Raw genomic sequence first — 6,000 nt, forward strand, 5'->3', positions numbered from 1 at the left:
CCAAGCTACCATCGATTTCAGGAGCGGTGCACTGTGGGTAGCTGTTCCTCAGCTATCCATAGTTCCCACTTCCGGGTTGAGAGCACAGTGCCTGATGGGCAGAAAACATTGCCCGGGTGGTGCTGGTACAGCCTCACCCTCCCTTTGTGAGGGCAAGACAACCTTTGGCGCGTTTTTTTCGCGGAGTGCATTGAGCAAACGCATAGCACAGCAATCATGGACCCTGAGATCACAAACGGTATCCTGACGTTGTCACACCTGCGTACTCTCGTGCTGACTATACGGAACAATGAACTGCAAAGCAGGAGGAGAGGAGGAGGCAGCTATTGCTGAGCGGCGAGGACAGCGATGACGAGATGGAGGCAGAATTCTCCATAACCGCTGGCCCAGCGTTTTGGAGCTGCTGCTATTAACGGGCATCTACTACCATTGAACGCCGAATTTGGGCACGGGAACAAGCACAGACTGGTGGGACCGCATTGTTTTGACGGTGTGGACGATTCGCAGTGGCTGCGAAACTTTCGCATGGCGTAAGAGCACTTTCTTAGAACTTTGTGACATGCTTTCCCTGCCCTGAAACCGCCGTATATACAAACATGAGAGCAGCCCTCACAGTGGAGAAGCGAGTGGCAATAGTCCCTCTGGAAGCTTGCACCGCCAGACAGCTACCGGTCAGTCGGGAATCATTTTGGAGTGGGCAAATCTATGTGGGGCTGCAGTGATGCAAGTACCAAAGCAATCGTTAAGCTGCTGCTACGAAAAGTTGTGACTCTGGGAAACGTGCAGGTGATAGTGGATGGCTTTGCCTGCAATGGTTTTCCGAACTGTGGTGGGGCCATAGATGGAACCCATATCCCTATCTTGGCCCCAGAACACCAGGGCACCCAGTACGTGAACCGCAAGGGTACTTTTCAATGGTGCTGCAAGCACTGGTGGACCACAAGGGACGTTTCACTCACATCCACGTGGATGGCCAGGAAGGGTTCATGACGCTCGCGTCTTCAGGAGCACTAGTCTGTTTAAACGGCTGCAGCAAGGAATTACTTCCCAGACCAAAATAACCGTTGGAATGTTCAAATGCCTATAGTTATCCTGGGGGACCCAGCCTACCCCTTGATGCCATGGCTCATGAAGCCATACACTGGCACCTGGACAGTGGTCAGGAGCTGTTCAACTACAGGCTGAGCAAGTGCCGGATGGTGGTAGAATGTGCATTTGGCCGTTTAAAGGGTCGCTGGCGATCATTACTTACTCGCTCAGACCTCAGCCAAACCAATGTCCCGCTTGTTATTGCTGCTTGCTGTGTGCTCCACAATCTTTGAGACTAAGGGGGAGACATTTATGGCTGGGTGGAGGCTGAGGCAAATCACCTGGCCGCTGAGTACGAGCAGCCAGAACCAGGGCGATTAGAAGAGCACACCTGGAGGCGCTGCGCATCAGAGAAGCCTTGAAAAACAAGTTTCAGCACGGCCCAGGGTACGGTGTGACTGTTTGCTTCCCCTTGATGAACCCTCCGCACTTGATGGACTTATTCAGTGTAAGCAACCCACCCTCCCCCTTTTCTTACAGGTTGGCGAAGGAAATAAATCCTGTATCGTTTAAAAAATCATTTATTATTCATTAAAAGTAATTATGCATCTGTTAAAAATCATGAGTTTTCCTTACTAGATTTCCCTGTAGCAACCACCCCTCCCCTTTCGATGTATTCTGTATTACAAAGGAACTAAAAAAAGGGCAGAGAATTAGGAAGGTGTCCCTGCTGCTGTGCTTTGGAAGGAGGGGGAAGGAAAGGCTACTAAGCACATTGTAGCGTAATTACAGCCTTTTCCTTGACTCTGCAGGGGTGTGAGAGTAGGCGGGTGCAGAAAGCCTTCCACCACGCGTTCTACACGTCTGGGTGAGGAGATATGGGACGTGGGCTTGCAGGGAGGTTATACAGGGCTGCAGTGCACTCTGCTACTGTGCTGCTCTTCCTGAAGCCCACCATGCGTTGGAGGATTTCAGTTTGAGAACGCAGCAGATCCAGCGTTGCTTCTCTCCAACGCTGGTCTTCCTGCCAGCCCTCTCAGATCGTTCATGCATCTTTCCTGTACTTTGCTACCACATCCTTCCAATCATTCTGTTTATCCTCTCATTGCGTGTTCATCAATAATTTCTGTGAACATTTCATCTCGCGTTCTTCTTCTTCTCCGCCGTATCACAGCACACCTCGTGATGGCATAGGGACTTCTGAGAAATGTGCAGCTGCATGGGGAAGGCAACCAGGGTGATAAGTATGTGGAAAGATACCTTTACAGAGCATGATAGTACTCTTTCACATAGAACACTATCCACCTTCTCAGAGCACATGTGATCTCTATACAGGTCTCATTTTGTAGCGTTTAAATATTCAGTGTCTGTGTGACTGGTGTGGCACACAACAGACGCAGGTACGGCCAAACGTACGTCCGCGCGGCGATGGTAAGTGAGGCTTTAAAATTTGACTTCTCCGCCGTTCATATACACAGTAATCTATATGATGCCTTGCTCCTGTTAAGAGGAACCTGCAAAGCCCAAACCCCCCTCTTTCACATCCACCAACAGCGCATGGCTCCTATATATACGATCACTGCTAGTGATCACCCTATATCACCCCCGCATCGCGTTGCTGGTAGCAAGGAAGATTCGCTTGCCAGACGCTGAAAACTCGTCGCTATCCCTCCTCCCATCCCCCGCTCTGGCCATAGCAAAATCGCCATGTCTGCCCCTGTTTACATTCCTGATGTTCTACAAGGTACAATGGATGATATCTCTCTCCTGACAATAGCACCGCAGAGGCAGATCGTTTGTTTATGCAATGCCTTCAGTGCAATGCTTCAATGCCTGCAGTAACCAAGTCTTGCAAAATGCAAGGCGTTGAAAAGTTACTACTATGGGGGAACGGAGAAGGCTGTCTTGGCCAGAAATGTTTCTCAATATAGCATAAGGGTTTTGAGTTCCTCCACGATCGATTCATGGACATTTAATTTGGAGGATTTTCACTCCATCCCCAGACATTGTTAACGAAAATTTTCCTGTAACAGTAATGGCTGCGACTGCAGCAAAAGCCCTGGTGTCAATGCGATCTACAAAAACCGTCTTGTTTTAATCCGTGTTTGGTACAGAATGAAGGGACACTTACCGGAGGTTCGCTTCCATGGCTTCACTGTCTGGGCTTCTCGCTTGGGAGCGCAGGGACTGTGATTCTTGGGTCTCAAAAGATCCTGGCTGTTGGGTTTATGGGACTGCTGTGTGCTATCACCCGGTCATCTTCATCCTCAAATTCGTCTCCATCTTCCCCCTCGGCTACATCCTCAGAAAACTTGATATTTCAATCCAAAGTCTGAATCCACGGACAGGGGTGGGGCACTCGGTAGCGCTGAACCCCAAATTGCATGTAGTTCAGCATAGAAGCGGCATTGTTTCGGCTCAGAGCCTGACCTTCCGTTTGCTTCTCTGGCTTTCTGGTAACCCTGTCTAAGTTCCTTCAGTTTCACTCGCACTGAAGGGAGTCTCTGCTGTGACCTTTATCAGCATAGACTTTGAAATTCTTTCAAAAACTTTTTCATTTGTCTTTTGGAACGCAGTGCTGTGAGCACTGAGTCCTCACCCCAGATAGCGATCAGATCCAGAACCTCCTGTGTGGTCCAAGCTGGCGCTCTTCTTCGAATATCAGGAGACTGCATTGTGACGAGTGCAAATGAGCTCTGTGTGGTCACCTGTGTGTGTGCTGACCCTCACGGTGGACAATCAGGAAATGGAATTCAAAAGTTCGCGGGGATTCAGGCTTTTTCCTGTCTACCTGGCCAGTGCATCACAGTTTTAGTGTCCGATGCTATCATGAGTGCCCTGTGACAATGGTCTGAAACCAAATTGGGAGTGGCCACTTGGGCACAGAGTCAATCGCTCCCTCTGGTTTCTGAAAATTGAGTATGTCCTGCCTGGACTGTCATAGCCACGACTGCCTGCCTCCAAGTGACCCCCCCCGTTTGATGTCACAAAATAAGTCTATGTTTCTTATTCTTGTATTCCTCACTACTGCATGAACAGAAATGGGGGTGGGCCCTGCCACGGTAGCTGCAGAGGGTTGGGAGAGAAGTGAAGCAATGAGTGCGGTTCTTGCGGGAGAACCCCTGTTAATACAGCCATGGAGTAGCTGCGCTCTTCTAATCACTTTGACTGTCTTCTTCAGAGGAGTAGCCGTGTTAGGCTGGTCTGTAAAAGCAGCAGAGAATCCTGTGGCACCTTATAGACTAACAGACGTCTGTTAGTCTGTAAGGTGCCACAGGATTCTCTGCTGCTTTGACTCTTCTTGTAGTCGGACTGACTCTATTTTTAGACAGCATAAGGGAGGGATTGACTCAGTGGCCAGTGAGTCAATCCCAAGTTTGCTTTTGCGTTGCGCCCCGGCTGATTTAGCCAGGGGCACTATGATAGCAGTGGACAGTTAGAGAAGGAGAGATAACCGTCATGTCATTGCCAGTTTTCTCTGGCAGTAGACGGTACAGAACGACTGGTAACCATCTCTGCTATCATTGCAAAAGCAATTGAATGTGGTGTGTAGCGCTCGAGTGTCGCCTCTGTCTCCACGGCATTCTAGTAAACAAATGGTGACGGGAAAAACAAAAAGCCGACGGTCTCTAGTGCTGCCGTGCTATTGTTTCTGCAAGGGCAATCCAGGAGAAAAATGTGCGAAAGGACTGTCTGCTGATGTTTTCCCGGAGCAAGGAATGACTGACAACGTTTACCCAAGAACCCCCCGTGACCATTAACATTTGCATCAGGGCCGGGGATCATGGAGGACAGAACGGGGTGCTGAGGACTCCCGCTATCCCACAGTCCCAGCAGTCTCTTACTATTTGCATTCTTGGCTTAGCGCCCAGTGCTGTAGCTTACAACACGGTGTCTTTTATGGTTCACGGAACAGCTATTCAGTTTCTTCCCCTACCCCAGCATGAGAAATGAAAGTTAAATAAAGCAATCCTTGAGTACTTACAATGTCACCCTCTTTTTACTGAATGCTACTGACAGAGGCGAATCTGCAGCACTGAGGAGCATTAGAGCTTTGCACAGTGGCAGTATCATAACCAATGAAGTTAATCTGAGGTGTGATTATTGCTACTTGAAAATCTGTTCCTTTCCTGGTGGTAAGTGGTACAGTACTACTGGAAACAGTAGAAACTGTCTACCATCCCCCACACGCACTCAGTAATGGACAGAACGGATGATAACCCTGTTAAATTTTTTGAAAGGAAAATCGCGGATTACTCACCTTGGAGACTGGGTCAATCAGTGCCCTTCTACTGGTTTAATAAAAATAGAGTACAGTCCAGACGAGAAGGATACAGTGTATTAAAATAAGTAAGGTAGCAGCAGCGCAGCGTCTCCGCTCAGTATTCCAGAGGGACGCCGCTGCATTGTATACGCAACCGTTGCTGTCCCACCTACCTGGGCTACACAGCAGTGACTTCCCCCACCCATTTGTTGGTCTATGAGTTATGAAGAAGCCAGAGATAACGATCACAGAGTTAGTTACTGAGATAGTATGAGGGGGAGGGAGCCACCATTGGGCTATGACAGTCCATGCAGTTCAGAAACTTTTCTTTACGAAGCAGAGGAAGGGGTTGATGAAGCTCAGCCCCAGGTGAAAGATGAGACAGTTACCAGCTTCTGTACCACCCTGTCAGAAAAAGAAGTCATTCCGCATTTTCACCCGGAGCCCCCGGACCACGACTCAGCCAGGAGCAATCACTGGGCAGCCGTTACCTCCTAGGAGAGCGGGCAAGAGCGGGATACTGCTCTATCACGCAGCAGCATCGCGTTCTGCCCAGCAATTCAGGACACAGAGGGTGACATTACAGTACTCAAGGAATTATTTATTTCACTTTTTTTTACCGTGCTGGAGGGGGGAAGAAAACTGATGAGCTGTTCGTGAACCACGCAAGACACCGTGTTGTACGCTAGCAGACATTGGGCGCGCAG

The 6,000-nt window shown here is 49.3% G+C and overlaps 1 pseudogene; it reads left to right on the top strand.

The window, feature by feature from the left end:
* Positions 1-5,079: 5,079 nt before the first annotated feature.
* On the top strand, positions 5,080-5,202 carry LOC116824706 (U4 spliceosomal RNA; annotated as a pseudogene).
* Positions 5,203-6,000: the final 798 nt, after the last annotated feature.

This window comes from Chelonoidis abingdonii, chromosome 5 (genome assembly GCF_003597395.2).
Source record: "Chelonoidis abingdonii isolate Lonesome George chromosome 5, CheloAbing_2.0, whole genome shotgun sequence".
NCBI lineage: Eukaryota > Metazoa > Chordata > Testudines > Testudinidae > Chelonoidis > Chelonoidis abingdonii.